This window comes from Procambarus clarkii, chromosome 41 (genome assembly GCF_040958095.1).
Source record: "Procambarus clarkii isolate CNS0578487 chromosome 41, FALCON_Pclarkii_2.0, whole genome shotgun sequence".
In the NCBI taxonomy this organism is placed as follows: Eukaryota; Metazoa; Arthropoda; class Malacostraca; order Decapoda; family Cambaridae; genus Procambarus; species Procambarus clarkii.
Genome location: NC_091190.1, coordinates 27,008,102 through 27,024,588, shown reverse-complemented (window position 1 = coordinate 27,024,588; position 16,487 = coordinate 27,008,102). Strand labels below are relative to the sequence as shown.

Below are 16,487 nucleotides of genomic sequence, written 5' to 3'. Positions count from 1 at the left end.
ACTGGAAGGTAGTTGTGCTTTCTGGGTTCGAGTCCCACTGGTGGATGTTGTCCAAAGATTGTTTATCTTCACTTGTGGTTTATGCAAGTATAGGCTTATAAGCTGGACACGAGTTCTCTCACATTGACAGTGGCTTGACGAAAAATGCAGACTGACCCCTCACTCATCTGGTGCCTTCGGGAGGTAGAGATGTTTGAGATATATATCTCGAACTATCTACTTCTTTTGTAAGGTCTGATGGCGTAGTGGGTTAAAGCATACTAGTTATGCCAGCTACTGGAAGGTAGTTGTGCTTTCTGGGTTCGAGTCCCACTGGTGGGTGTTGTCCAAAGATTGTTTATCTTCACTTGTGGTTTATGCAAGTATAGGCTTATAAGCTGGACACGAGTTCTCTCACATTGACAGTGGCTTGACGAAAAATGCAGACTGACCCCTCACTCATCTGGTGCCTTCGGGAGGTAGAGATGTTTGAGATATATATCTCGAACTATCTACTTCTTTTGTAAGGTCTGATGGCGTAGTGGGTTAAAGCATACTAGTTATGCCAGCTACTGGAAGGTAGTTGTGCTTTCTGGGTTCGAGTCCCACTGGTGGGTGTTGTCCAAAGATTGTTTATCTTCACTTGTGGTTTATGCAAGTATAGGCTTATAAGCTGGACACGAGTTCTCTCACATTGACAGTGGCTTGACGAAAAATGCAGACTGACCCCTCACTCATCTGGTGCCTTCGGGAGGTAGAGATGTTTGAGATATATATCTCGAACTATCTACTTCTTTTGTAAGGTCTGATGGCGTAGTGGGTTAAAGCATACTAGTTATGCCAGCTACTGGAAGGTAGTTGTGCTTTCTGGGTTCGAGTCCCACTGGTGGGTGTTGTCCAAAGATTGTTTATCTTCACTTGTGGTTTATGCAAGTATAGGCTTATAAGCTGGACACGAGTTCTCTCACATTGACAGTGGCTTGACGAAAAATGCAGACTGACCCCTCACTCATCTGGTGCCTTCGGGAGGTAGAGATGTTTGAGATATATATCTCGAACTATCTACTTCTTTTGTAAGGTCTGATGGCGTAGTGGGTTAAAGCATACTAGTTATGCCAGCTACTGGAAGGTAGTTGTGCTTTCTGGGTTCGAGTCCCACTGGTGGGTGTTGTCCAAAGATTGTTTATCTTCACTTGTGGTTTATGCAAGTATAGGCTTATAAGCTGGACACGAGTTCTCTCACATTGACAGTGGCTTGACGAAAAATGCAGACTGACCCCTCACTCATCTGGTGCCTTCGGGAGGTAGAGATGTTTGAGATATATATCTCGAACTATCTACTTCTTTTGTAAGGTCTGATGGCGTAGTGGGTTAAAGCATACTAGTTATGCCAGCTACTGGAAGGTAGTTGTGCTTTCTGGGTTCGAGTCCCACTGGTGGGTGTTGTCCAAAGATTGTTTATCTTCACTTGTGGTTTATGCAAGTATAGGCTTATAAGCTGGACACGAGTTCTCTCACATTGACAGTGGCTTGACGAAAAATGCAGACTGACCCCTCACTCATCTGGTGCCTTCGGGAGGTAGAGATGTTTGAGATATATATCTCGAACTATCTACTTCTTTTGTAAGGTCTGATGGCGTAGTGGGTTAAAGCATACTAGTTATGCCAGCTACTGGAAGGTAGTTGTGCTTTCTGGGTTCGAGTCCCACTGGTGGGTGTTGTCCAAAGATTATATATATATATATATATATATATATATATATATATATATATATATATATATATATATATATATATATGTCGTACCTAGTAGCCAGAACACACTTTTTGGCCTAATATGCAAGGCCCGATTTGCCTAATATGCCAAGTTTTCCTGAATTAATATATTTTCTCTAATTTTTTTCTTATGAAATGATAAAGCTACCCATTTCATTATGTATGACGTCAATTTTTTTTTATTGGAGTTAAAATTAACGTAGATATATGACCGAACCTAACCAACCCTACCTAACCTAACCTAACCTATCTTTATAGGTTAGGTTAGGTTAGGTTGCCGAAAAAGTTAGGTTAGGTTAGGTTAGGTAAGTTAGGTAGTCGAAAAACAATTATTTCATGAAAACTTGGCTTATTAGGCAAATTGGGCCTTGTATAGTAGGCTGAGAAGTGCGTTCTGGCTACTAGGTACGACATATATATATATATATATATATATATTACACACACACACATATACAGTACTGTATTTACTCAATTTAATAACTTTTTATTTACCGTTCTGCTGGTTTCAACGACCGGTTTTGGAGACAGGTATGTGGAGCCTCAAATACCGGTCTGGTGGTTGATAAAACCGTAGGTCAGAATTGGGTTTGTTTTGGCATCTGCGCGCCCTCACATGGTAAGTGGCCACTGACCTCAATCTACCAGTCGAAAATCAAATCTTAATTTTTTTTAAATGATACAGTTTAATGAAGCAAATTTGAAATTATTATTAATAAAATATTTGGAAACAATTATTATTAACCCTTGTGTTGCTAAGGGCTATTTGAGCTTTGTCACCCATAGGTTCATAACAAAACAAAAAAATTAAATTTTCTTCTTAACCCTTAAACTGCGCAACGCGCCTGCAGGCTCACGTCTGGTTTGCGCAACGCGCCTCCGGGTATTTGTATTTTTCACGTTCCATTCAAAACTCCCGCGGCTACATGGGGTTCACATCAGCTTCCTCAGGGCTCTTGTAAACAGACGCCATCTTTAAAAAAAATCGTGGTCCACATTCCCGGGTGTGGGAGCCTCAGTAGTGTGTGAGCAACCAAGGCTGGCGCTCGCAGCATGAGCGCACAGCACTGCTGTTCAACATGTGACCACAGCATCGCCTAATAATGTCAAAATATATATATATAACTTGTATTATTTAGCTATGATAGTGTTATATTAGAGCCTGAGTGTGATAATGACTGGGTACAATGTTCAAATATCAGTGATTCAATGCTGTTCACGATGTTCACAGCGCTAGCCACAGCACCACAGCATTATTTCGTTCATCTAGGAATCTTCAAATGATTTCTTAGGTTCCTTTTCAAAATAAACGTGTGGTCAATTATTCATTTACAGGAATTAGTGACCAGGATTGTGATAATAGCAGGATTGTGGTTATAATTAGCGTTGTGCGTAGTATTGTGGAAGGAGGAATTTTGATGAGGGAGGGAGGGCGAGAATTGAGGTAGCCTCATTGCGTGTGTGTGGCTGCCACTCTTGTTTTGCCCACCATACTAGCTTAGTGGTTCGCTATGAGCAACACATATGTACATGGGTATATATAGTGTGTGTATATAGTGTAAGAACAGCAACAGGAGAATGTTGAGAGGAGCTATTTTGGTGAGGGAGGTGACGTAATCGTAGCATCGTCTGCTGTGTGATTTTTCATGCAGTGTATGGTGACGACTGTACTGTTTGGACACAATACCGGCTTACTTGCATAGTTCTGGTAAATAAAACATGTAGATAGGTATATAGAACATGTGTAATAAGAACTATAGCAATATGGTGGGAGGAGCAATGTTGGCGAGTAAGATGTTGGAGTGAGGGAGATTGGCTGGGTGTGGCTGCTCTCACTCGAGGTGTTCTGAATGTGTTCATGGCCAAATGCTCCTATTGGCCCATACGAGGCAGCTCCTATTGGCCCATATGCGGCAGCTGCTATTGGCCCATACGAGGCAGCTGCTATTGGGTCATACGAGGCAGCTGCTATTGGCCCATACGAGGCAGCTGCTATTGGCCCATACGAGGCAGCTGCTATTGGCCCATACGAGGCAGCTGCTATTGGCCCATACGAGGCAGCTGCTATTGGCCCATACGAGGCAGCTGCTATTGGCCCATACGAGGCAGCTCCTATTGGCCCATACGAGGCAGCTCCTATTGGCCCATATGCGGCAGCTCCTATTGGCCCATATGCGGCAGCTGCTATTGGCCCATACGAGGCAGCTGCTATTGGCCCATACGGGGCAGCTGCTATTAGCCCATACGGGGCAGCTGCTATTGGCCCATACGAAGCAGCTGCTATTGGCCCATACGAGGCAGCTGCTATTGGCCCATACGAGGCAGCTGCTATTGGCCCATACGAGGCAGCTGCTATTGGCCCATACGAGGCAGCTGCTATTGGCCCATACGAAGCAGCTGCTACGCGATGTTCTGAATGTGTTGATGGTAAATGTATATAGTGTGTGACAGTGTATAGTGAGTACATATGTTGTAAATATACATAAATGAACATGAAACATTGGTGTGAATAACTGTATGATGGGAGGGGCAAAGTTGGCGAATACAATGTTGGAGAAGTGAGGGAGGGCTGGCTGGGTGTGGCAGCTCTCACTCGTGGTGTTCTGAATGTATTGATGGTGAATGTATATAGTGTGTGACAGTGTAGTGTGTAAATAGATTGTATATATATACACAAATTAGCATGATACATAGTAAATATGTGCTGCATATGTGTACACAAGTTTCATGCACGTAACACAGTGTCTACGGACAGTACGGATGTTGTACTGTGATAACATAAGAACATAAGAACATAAGAACAAAGGTAACTGCAGAAGGCCTATTGGCCCATACGAGGCTGCTCCTATTCTATAACCACCCAATCCCACTCATATACTTGTCCAACCCGTGCTTGAAACAATCGAGGGACCCCACCTCCACAATGTTACGCGGCAATTGGTTCCACAAATCAACCGGCGTTGATTTGTGGAACCAATACACTATAACATCACCGGCGTTGCGCCGGTGATGTTATAGTGTACGTGTTCATTATACATTGGATTGACACATAAAAACAATGAAAATGAATTTGGAAAGGTGCGCAAAAAATGAACGAAAATATATTCGCGGCAACTCGCACACCCCGCCCCGAGCGCCCCACCGCCCCAGAGAGCTTATGGCACGGGCGCACGGGGAATGATGACGTCACGCCCCAACTTCCGGACCCCATAGCAGCCAAAGTAAGCACAATTTCGACTTTTTTTTACATACCCATACTGAGGGAAGGGTTTTTGACACTTTAAAAAGAAAAGAGAATTTTTTCCAGATAATTTATTTCCTGCGCACTGCGGGGGTGTCACATTTGGAGGCAACGCAGTTAAGGGGTTAACGTGATAATTTGTGTTCCAAGATCACGGGAAAAATAAAAACAAATTGTGGCATATTTTGGCCGCAATAGGTCAGGGAAGTCTGGCAAAAAAGAGGCGCTGACTCAGCAAGTGTCGGGGAAGTTCCGCTTCGCCCCAGCTGTCAGGTGGGGGTTGCCAGAAAGATATACAGAGCACCACTTGGTTTCCGAACTTTAGTTATCCGAAGTTTCCAGTTTCCCGATTGGGGTTTGGTGAATCATGCTACCCGAACAAAGTTCGGGTAGGATGGGGTCCGCCAAGCGTTGCGCCGGCCGGTGGTGGTGGGTGGGAGATGGTCCAGTTTGGCCACTGTGACTTCACAGAATCACGGCCAATTATTCCTATTACAGTATTTTGAATTGTCATGAGGCTGGAATGTTCATTCTGTGCTTTTGTTTTACATATCTGCACAATCAAGAAACATCTGTGCACCATGTCGGCTCCAAATGCACGCATTGCGTCAGTGATGGCTGACTGGTGGGTGGATGGATGGGAGAGCTTAGGTGGGAGGCAGCATGAGAGAGAGGGGGAGAATTAGTGAGAAAGGGAGGGAGAGATGCTAGGAGGGAGGGGGTGGTAGGGAGAGATGCTAGGAGGTAGGCAGGAAGGGAGGGAAGTAGTGAGGGAGGATGGGAGAATTAGGGAGGGAGGGAAAGGCAGGCTGGTTGGCTGGCAGGCAGGTAGGCAGGCAGGCAGGCAGGCAGGCAGGCAGGCAGGCAGGCAGGCAGGCAGGCAGGCAGGCCGGCAGGCAGGCAGGCAGGCAGGCAGGCAGGCAGGCTGGCTGGTAAGCAGGAAGGCTGGCTGGTAAGCAGGAAGGCTGGCTGGCAAGCAGGAAGGCTGGCTGGCAAGCAGGAAGGCTGGCTGGCAAGCAGGAAGGCTGGCTGGCAAGCAGGAAGGCTGGCTGTCTAGCTGGCTGGCAGGCAGGAAGGCTGGCTGGCAGGCAGGAAGGCTGGCTGTCTGGCTGGCTGGCAGAGAAGGAGGCACACAGGCAGGCTGGTAAGGAGGCAAGCAGGCTTGCAGGCAGGCTTGCTGGCTGGCAGGCAGGCTTGCAGGCTGGCTGGCAGGCCAGCTGGCAGGCTGGCAGGCAGGTTGGCAGGCTGGGAAGGAGGCAAGCTGGCAGGCTGCAGGCAGGCAGGCAGGCAGGCAGGCAGGCAGGCAGGCAGGCAGGCAGGCAGGCAGGCAGGCAGGCAGGCTGGCAGGCAGGCAGGAAGGGATGGATGGGTGTTGAGGTGAACCACGTGACCTTTGAGTGTGTGTGTGTGTATGGGTTAGGGGTTGGAGGGGTGTGTGTTGGCAGTGGGGGAGGGACCGGCTGACTCCGTAAGCCTACCACACTCAACAAACCTGTGGCCCAGATTTGTTTCTTAACCCTTGTGTGGCTCCGGGCTATTAAGCATTTGTCACCCACAGGCGCATACAAAAAAAATATATATATATATATATATTTTCTTCTAAACCTGTTAATTTGTGTTCTCTGATCATGGAAAAATAAAAAAAAATCATAAGTGACATATATTGTCCGCTATAGGGTGGAGAAGTCTGGCAAAAAACAGGAGCTGACTCAGCATGCGTCTCAGACGGTCTGTTCCTCGCCAACTGTCAGGCTGGAGTTGCCACAAAGAGATAATTACCTAATTATTTCAATGTCTCTGATTGATTTTTTCGTAGTTTTTTTTTTGCTGTAATATTATTCAAGTGTGTAGTGTGATATATTTATATAATAAAATGAGTGAATCATCGCTGTACTCAAAAATATGGTGTGCATATTGTTGATTCAATTATTATGTTCATCAAGCAGTGAACAAATACTTTGTCGGTTATTACACTATATACACAGGTTATGTATAAGTATCTGCATGTTTTGTTCACCATAACGAACCACTATTATAAGTCGAAAAGCAACGAGGAGTGACCGCCACACACCAGCCAGCCACTCGCTGCCACTCACTCCCTCAACACCTCACTCGCCCACATTCTCCTCCCACCATACAGTTTTTGCTTTTATTCACTATATACTGACATTATATATAAGTATCTACATTCGTGTTCACCATAACAAACCACTAAGTTGGCATGCTCAGTGGCAGTGCCAGTGGCAGCCATTGGCAGCCCGCCACTGGCTGCTACTTCCTCCCGCCCTCAACTCACCTGACTCGCCCACATTCTCCTCCCACAATACTGTTTTTGCTTTTATTCACTATATACAGACGTTATATGTAAGTATCTGCATGTTTTGTTCACCACAACTGTACAACTAAGTTGATATAGTTAGTTCAAGCACTAAGAGAGGTCGCTACACACAGTCAGGTGGCGGCTGCTTCCCTCACACATTCAAGGTCAGATGCACTAAAATTTCACCCTAACAATACTGTTTGTGGTGTTATTACCCTATATACAGACGTTATATATAAGTATCTACATGTTTGTTTATCATAACTGTTTAACTAAGCTGATATAATGCCCAAAGAGCATAGTGGCCACCCCTACCAACATGACAAATCATGCAGATGTTGCCACAACCATCACCAAAATGGCTTTTCCCCCCACACTCCTTTTGCTGTTATTACACTGTATATACAGGTTATATATAAGTATCTACATTCGTGTTCACCAGAACGAACCACTAAGTTGGTATGCTGAGTGGCAGTGGCAGCCCGCCACTGGCTGCCAATCCCTCCCTCCCTCCCTCACCTCACCTGACTCGCCACCATTCTCCTCCCACCATACTGTTTTTGCTTTTATATACAGACATTATATATAAGTATCTGCATGTTTTGTTTACCATAGCGAACAACTAAGCTGGTATAGTGAGTCCAGACAGTAAAAGGTGGTCACACAGAGTCAGCAGACAATGCTACCTCCCTCCCCATCAAGTTTACTCCTCCCACTACAGCGCTAATTATCACAACAATCTTGCTATTATCAGAATCCTGGTCATTTTTATCACAGTCAGGGGTCTTCTGTAATAATATCATTGCTAAATAATAGCATGCAAATGTATATTATGGCATTTTTAGGCGATGCTGTGGTCACAAGCTGAACAGCAGTGCTGTGAGCTCATGCTGTATGCATCAGGCTTGGTAGCTAACTCAATACTGAGGCTCCTCACACCCGGGAATTTGGCCCACGATTTTTTTTTAATGACGTCTGTTTACAAGAGGCCTGTTGAAGGTGTGGTGAACCCCGTGTATCCGTGGGCCGTTTAAATCTTGGGTAGTACTCCAATACATCATATGATGTAGAGCGCAAGTTACTGCAAGTCACTGAACACATCATACAATGTGTTGCGCAGTTAAAGGGTTAAATGTACATTGTATATATTTTTGGCAGGGAGGCTGGCAAGCAGGCTGGCAGGCAAGCTGGCAGAGAGGGAGGCTGGCAGGCAGGCTGGCAGAGAGGGATGCTGGCAGGCAGGCAGGCTGGCAGAGAGGGATGCTGGCAGGCAGGCAGGCTGGCAGAGAGGGATGCTGGCAGGCAGGCAGGCTGGCAGAGAGGGATGCTGGGAGGCAGGCTGGCAGAGAGAGGCTGGCAGGCAGGCTGGCAGAGAGAGGCTGGCTGGCAGGCAGGCTGGCAGAGAGAGGCTGGCTGGCAGGCAGGCTGGCAGAGAGAGGCTGGCAGGCAGGCTGGCAGGCTGGCAGAGAGGCTGGCAGGCAGGCAGGCTGGCAGGCAGGCAGGCTGGCAGAGGGAGGCTGGCAGGCAGGCTGGCAGAGAGAGGCTGATAGGAAGGCAGGCAGAGAGAGGCTGGCAGGCAGGCAGGCAGGCAGAGAGAGGCTGGCAGGCAGGCTGGCAGAGAGAGGCTGGCAGGCAGGCAGGCAGGCAGGCTGGCAGAGAGGGATGCTGGCAGGCAGGCTGGCAGAGAGGGAAGGAGGTTGGCAGGCAGGGTGGCAGAGAGGGAGGCTGGCAGGCAGGCTGGCAGAGAGGAAAAGAGGTTGGCAGGCAGGGTGGCAGAGGGAGGCTGGCAAGGTGGCAGAGAGGGAGGGAGGCTGGCAAGGTGGCAGAGAGGGAGGTTGGCAGGCAGGGTGGCAGAGAGGGAGGCAGGCTGGCAGGCAGGCTGGTAGAGAGGGAGGGAGGTTGGTAGGCAGGGTGGCAGAAAGGGAGGCTGGCAGGCAGGCTGGCAGAGAGGGAGGCTGGCAGGCAGGCTGGCAGAGAGGGAGGGAGGGAGGCTGGCAGACAGGCTGGCATAGAGGAAGGGAGGGAGGCTGGCAGGGAGGGAGGCTGGCAGGCAGGCTGGCAAAGAGGGAGGGAGGTTGGGAGGCAGGCTGGCAGGCTGGATGGCAGAGAGAGAGGCAGGCAGGCAGGCTGGCAGAGAGGGAGGTAGGCTGGCAAGCTGGCTAGCTGGGAGGGAGGGAGGGAGGGAGGGAGGCAGGCAGGTTGGCAGGCTGGCTGGCAGGCTGGCAGGCTGGCTGGCAGGCTGGCTGGCAGGCTGGCTGGCAGGCTGGCTCGCAGGCAGGCTGGCAGGCTGGCTGGCAGGCTGGCTGGCAGGCAGGCTGGCAGAGAGACACGCAGGCTAGCAGACTAGCTGGCTGGCAGGCTGGCTGGCTGGCTGGCTGGCTGGCTGGCTGGCTGGCTGGCTGGCTGGCTGGCTGGCTGGCTGGCTGGCTGGCTGGCTGGCTGGCAGGCAGATGGACAGGCAGGCAGGCAGGCAGGCAGGCAGGCAGGCAGGCAGGCAGGCAGGAAGGGATGGATGATTGTTGAGGTGAGCCACGTGACTTTTAGAGAGAGTGTATGGTGGGGGTGGAGGGTGGGGGGAGGTGTCGGTGGTGGAGGAGAGACCGGCTGACTCTGGTAAGCCTAACCACCCTCAACCCGCTAGCCAGATTTGTTTCTTAAATGTACATCATATATATTTTTGGTTACAGGTTTTGTTTAGTAATATTATTAGGATAATAAAGTTATAAAAATACTTATTTCATGAATGCTTTATTGTATTAGATGGAGATTCTCTGGCAATCTACTAAGCTAGCCACTTTGGGGGGAGGGAGGGCAGCAGCAGTGAGGGTGTACTCACATAGTTGTTCTCATCTAGTTGTTTTTTCAGATTTAGCTACTCAGAATGAAGTGTCCATGTAGCACGGGCTATGGTGAGCCCGTAGCTCGAGCCCCCTAGTTGTCCTTGCAGAGTTGAGCTCTGGCTCTTTGGTCCTGCCACTCCTGAGGGAGAAGTGGATAAGGACTTCTCTAATTGGTGAGTGCAAACAAAATACTGTCGCATTCATGCTATGAACCTGTCGATTTTTTCCCTTAGATTTATTTTTAAATTTTGTCTCTCCATTTTCCTTCATTTCTCATTTACGAACTTACACGACAACCGACAGGTCTCGTCCCCAAGAGGTTCGGAAACCAAGTGGTGCTCTGTAATTACAATTTTATTTCAATGTCTCTGATTGATTTTTTCTTTGTTTTTTTTTTTTTGCTCTAATATTATTCAATAGTGTGTAGTGTGATATATTTATATAATATATAAAATGTGTGAATCATCTCTGTACTCAAAATTATGGTGTGCACATTATTGATTCAATTATTATGTTCATAAAACATTGAACGAATACTTTGTCGGTTATTACACTATATACACAGGTTATATATAAATATCTACATTTGTGTTCCCTATAGTGAACCACTAATCTTGTATGGTGATGGCAGACAGTAACAGGTGGCCACACACAACTCATGCTCCCTCCCTCACTCCCATCATCACTGGTTCAAGGCAAGATGCACTTACATTCCTCCTTCGAGTATACTGTTGTGGTGTTATTACCCTATATACACACATTATATATAAGTATCTACATGTTTTGTTCACCATAACTGTTCAACTAAGGCAGTATAGGGCCCAAAGAGCATAGTAGCCACCCTTACCCAGCATGACAAGTCATGCAGATGTTGCCACCTCCCTCACCAAAATGGCATCTCTCAACACTCCTTTTGCTGTCATTACACTATATATACACATTATATATAAGTATCTACATTTGTGTTCACCATAAGGAATCACTAAGTTGGTATGCTGAGTCAAACAGCTGCAAGGAGTGACCACCACACACCAGCTAGCCCGCCACTGGCTGCCACTCCCTCCCTCCCTCACCTCACCTGACTCGCAAACCTTCTCTTCCCACCATACTGTTTTTTGTTTTTATTCACTATATACAGACATTATATATAAGTATCTGCATGTTTTGTTCACCACAGTGAACGACTAAGCTGGTATTGGGAGTCCAGACAGTAAAAGGTGGTCACACACAGTCAGCATATAATGCTACCTCCCTCCCCACCAACATTACTCCTCTCACTACAGCGCTAATTATCACAACAATCCGGCTATTATCAGAATCCTGGACATTTTCATTACAGGGGTCTTCTGTAATACTATCATCGCTAAATAATAGCATATACGGTATTTATATATTTTGACATTTTTAGGCAATGCTGTGGTCACAAGCTGAACAGTAGTGCTGTGAGCTCATGCTGTGTGCACCAGCCTTGATAGCTCACTCAGTACTGAGGTCCCAACATCCAGGAATGTTGCCCATGATTAAAAAAATAAATGGCGTCTGTTTACAAGAGCCCTCACCTAACTGTACTCACCTAGTTGTGCTTGCGGGGGTTGAACTCTGGCTCTTTGGTCCCGCCTCTCAACCGTCAATCAACAGGTGTACAGGTTCCTGAGCCTATTGGGCTCTATCATATCTACACTTGAAACTGTTTATGGAGTCAGCCTTTACCACATCACTTCCTAATGCATTCCATTTGTCAACCACTCTGACACTAAAAAAGTTCAAATATCTCTGTGGCTCATTTGGGCACTCAGTTTCCACCTGTGTCCCTTAGTGCGTGTGCCCCTTGTGTTAAATAGCCTGTCTTTATCAATCCTGTCGATTCCCTTGAGAATCTTGAATGTGGTGATCATGTCCCCCCTAACTCTTCTGTCTTCCAACGAAGTGAGGGTTTAATTCCCATAGTCTCTCCTCATAGCTCATACCTCTCAGCTCGGGTACTAGTCCAGTGGCAAACCTTTGAACCTTTTCCAGTTTAGTCTTATGCTTGACTAGATATGGACTCCATGCTGGAGCCGCATACTCCAGGATTGGTCTGACATATGTGGTATATACTGTTCTGAAAGATTCCTTACACAAGTTTCTAAAGGCCGTTCCAACCTGGCATATGCTGCTGATGTTATTCTCTTGATATGAGCTTCAGGGGTCAGCCCTGATGAAGGTGTGGTGAACCCCGTGTATCTGCGGGCCATTTAAATCTTGCATAGTACTTAAACATGTCATATGATGTGATGCACAATATAATTAAGCAAAATTCTTTATTTTGTTATTAACCCTTAGACCGTGCAATATATATATATAGATGATTTGAGTAACATTACCGATACCACGCAATACATTAATAGCTGTTTTATTGTCTAGCGCTTTAATTTAAATGCCCTGTGTGGGATAGGGGCAGCTATAGTGCAGCCACGACCGATAGTTGGCAGACGCCACCTAGAAAAAAAATCATGGCCAACATTCCTGGGTGTGAGAGCCTCAGTACTGAGCGAGCCACCATGGCTGATGCACGCAGCATGAGCTCACAGCACTGCTGTTCAGCTTGTGACCACAGCATCGCCTAAAAATGTCAAAATATATATGTGCTTGCTATTATTTAGTGATGATAGTATTGCAGAAGGCCCTTGACTGTGATAAAACTGACCAGGATTCTGATAATAGCAGGATTGTGGTGATATTTAGCGCTGTGCTCCATGGTGGGAGGAGTAATGCTGAGGTAGGGAGGGTGGTGGCATTGTCTTCTGACTGTGTGGCCACCTTTCATTGACTGGACTTACCATACCAGCTTAGTGGTTTGCTATGGTGAACACAAATGCAGATACTTATATATTATGTGTGTATAGAGTGTAATAACAGCAACAGGAATATGTTGGGAGCTGCCATTTTGGTGAGAGAGGTGCGTCATCTGCATGACTTGTCATGTTGTTTACTGGTGGCCACAATAATCTTTAGGCACCCTACCAGCTTCTTTGTACAGGAATGGTGAATAAAACATGTAGATACTTATATATAATGTGTGTGTGTGTGTATATAGTGTAATAACACCACAAACAGTATTATTAGAGGAGGAATATTAGTGCATCTGGCCTTGAACCAGTGACGGCAGCAGCCACCAGCTGACTGTGTGTGTAATTACCTAAGTGTAGTTACAGGATGAGAGCTACGCTCGTGGTGTCCCGTCTTCCCAGCACTCTTTGTCATATAACGTTTTGAAACTACTGACAGTCTTGGCCTCCACCACCTTCTCCCCTAACTTCTTCCAACCGTCTACCACTCTGTTTGCGAAAGTGAATTTTCTTATATTTCTTCGGCATCTGTGTTTAGCTAGTTTATATCTATGACCTCTTGTTCTTAAAGTTCCAGGTCTCAGGAAATCTTCCCTATCGATTTTATCAATTCCTGTTACTATTTTGTATGTAGTGATCATATCACCTCTTTTTCTTCTGTCTTCTAGTTTTGGCATATTTAATGCCTCTAACCTCTCCTCGTAGCTCTTGCCCTTCAGTTCTGGGAGCCACTTAGTAGCATGTCTTTGCACCTTTTTCAGTTTGTTGATGTGCTTCTTAAGATATGGGCACCATACAACCGCTGCATATTCCAGCTTTGGTCTAATAAAAGTCGTGAACAATTTCTTTAGTATTTCTCCATCCATGTATTTAAAAGCAATTCTAAGGTTAGAAAGTGTAGCATAGGCTCCTCGCACCATGTTCTTAATGTGGTCCTCAGGTGACATTTTTCTATCTAAAACCACCCCTAGATCCTTTTCTTTATCAGAATTCTTTAAAGATTTCTCACATAATTTATAGGTTGTGTGGGGTCTATGTTCTCCAATTCCACATTCCATAACATGGCATTTATTCACATTAAATTCCATTTGCCAAGTGTTGCTCCATATACTTATTTTGTCCAGGTCATCTTGAAGGGCATGACAATCATCTAAGTTTCTTATCTTCCCTATTATCTTAGCATCATCAGCAAACATGTTCATGTAATTGTGTATTCCCACTGGTAGATCGTTTATGTAGACAATGAACATTACCAGTGCAAGAACTGAACCCTGAGGTACTCCACTCGTGACATTCCTCCTATCCGATACCTTGCCTCTGATTATGGCCCTCATTTTTCTGTCAGTTAGGAAATTTTTCATCCATGTTAGTAGCTTACCTGTCACTCCTCCAATATGTTCCAGTTTCCAGAACAACCTCTTATGTGAAACTCTGTCGAAAGCCTTTTTTAGGTCCAGATAGATGCAGTCAACCCAACCATCTCTTTCCTGTAATATCTCTGTTGCTCGATCATAGAAACTGAGTAAATTCGATACACAGGATCTTCCAAATCGAAAACCATACTGTCTGATATTATATCATTTCTCTCCAGGTGTTCTACCCATTTAGTTTTAATTATTTTTTCCAATATTTTGACTATTACACTTGTCAATGATACCGGTCTATAATTAAGGGGGTCTTCCCTGCTTCCACTTTTGTAGATTGGAACTATGTTAGCCTTTTTCCACACATCAGCTACAATTCCTGTATACAGGGATGCCTGAAAAATCAGTTGAAGAGGAATGCTGAGCTCAGGTGCACATTCTCTCAGAACCCATGGTGAAACTCCATCTGGACCAACTGCTTTGTTCTTATTTAGCTCCTTGAGCATTTTTTCCACTTCGTCTCTAGACACCTCTATGTGCTCTATGTTGTTCTCTGGAATTCTTATTGTATCTGGTTCCCTGAAGATTTCATTTTGTACAAACACACTTCGGAACTTTTCGTTTAATGTTTCACACATTTCCTTTTCATTTTCCGTGAATCTATTTCCCATTTTCAACCTCTGAATATTATCCTTTACCTGCAATTTGTTGTTTATGAATTTATAGAATAGACTTGGTATTTTTTACATTTGTCTGCAATCCCTTTTTCAAAATTTCTTTCTGCCTCTCTCCTCACTGCCGTGTAGTTGTTTCTTGCATCTTTGTATCGCTGGTATGTTTGGGGGTTCGGCCTCTTCCTGTATTGATTCCATTTTTGTGTCTTTTGGTCTCTGGCCCTCTCGCACTTTCTGTTGAACCAATCCTGTTTCCTAGTTCTGCTTCTCTGTTTTGGTATAATTTTTTTTGTGCCTTTATCATATATTTCACAAAACCTGACATACATCTCATTCACTTCCTTGCCTAGCAACAAGTCTGTCCAATTATACTCACTAAAAAATTTTCTAAGGTTGCCATAATGTCCTCTCCTAAAGTCAGGTTTTTCATTTGCATCGACCGTCATATTTTCTTCCAGATTATAATGCATTGCATACTTTATTCCCAAAAAGACATGGTCACTTTTACCCAATGGAGGAAGGTACTGAATGTCAAATATTTCTTCCTCCTTCCTGGTAAATATCAAATTTAGCATGGAGGGGACGTCCCCTTCTCTCATCCTCGTAGCTTGTTTAACATGTTGATACAAGAATGTTTCCAGGATGAGGTCTACAAATTTACAGGTCCAGAAATCTTCTGTTTTAGCTTCACATGCTTCCCAGTCTATGGATTTCAAGTTGAAGTCGCCGACTATCAACAGTCGTGAACTATCGTTATCCGCTCTCGCTATGATCTCTCTCATTATTGTTATAAGACCTTCTCGTTTACTATCTAGCTCCTCCTTTGACCATGTGCTGCTTAGCGGTGGACTATATGCATTTATGATCATTAGTTTATCATCCTCATGGCAGATCTCTAGTGCTATTATGTCAACTTCTTGTGGATTGGCAGTCATTATTTCGTTCATCTTTAGGTGTTCTTTCACCAGCACAGCAACGCCACCGCCTTTCCTGATTTTTCTGTCCCGTCTCCAAATTGAGTAGCCCCTTGGGAATATGACCTCATTTAAAATAGCATCTTCAAGTTTTGTCTCCGTGAGTGCAACAATGTCTGGTGTCTGCAGCTGTATTATATCACTTAACTCCAGTATCTTTGATCTTACTCCATCTATGTTGGTGTATGCAATCTTGAGGAACTTGTTCCCCCTCTTCTTATTTTTCACTCCCCCTTTCTCTAATGATTTTGTTGGTTTGCCTTTATGTACCACTTTACTGGCCTGCCTATCCCTATCACTTTGTAGAAAAAAGAATTGATTTCTTCTTCATTCCTGCTCTCCTTTAAACGTTTTGCCTCGACAAGGTTCAGTTTCAGCTTCTCTCTATCTTCTTTTGAAAGATCTCGTCTTAACGACCACACTTTCCCATCCTCATCACTTTGTAATTTTCTAGCATTCCTTAGTACTTCTTCCATCTGTTTGGTACCATT

At 45.4% G+C, this 16,487-nt stretch overlaps 1 protein-coding gene across 12 annotated transcripts in view; it reads right to left on the bottom strand.

The window, feature by feature from the left end:
* Positions 1–16,487, bottom strand: part of LOC123760984 (zinc finger protein 271-like) — a 65,994-nt gene that overhangs the window by 8,071 nt on the left and 41,436 nt on the right. For 5 of the 12 annotated variants that reach the window (XM_069339486.1, XM_069339485.1, XM_069339480.1 and 2 more), the window contains exon 3: positions 2,251–2,396. The exons of the other annotated variants lie outside the window; for them this stretch is intronic. The gene's annotated coding sequence lies outside the window, so the exon portion shown is untranslated. The remainder of the gene's footprint in view (positions 1–2,250; positions 2,397–16,487) is intronic. 12 annotated transcript variants of the gene reach the window in all.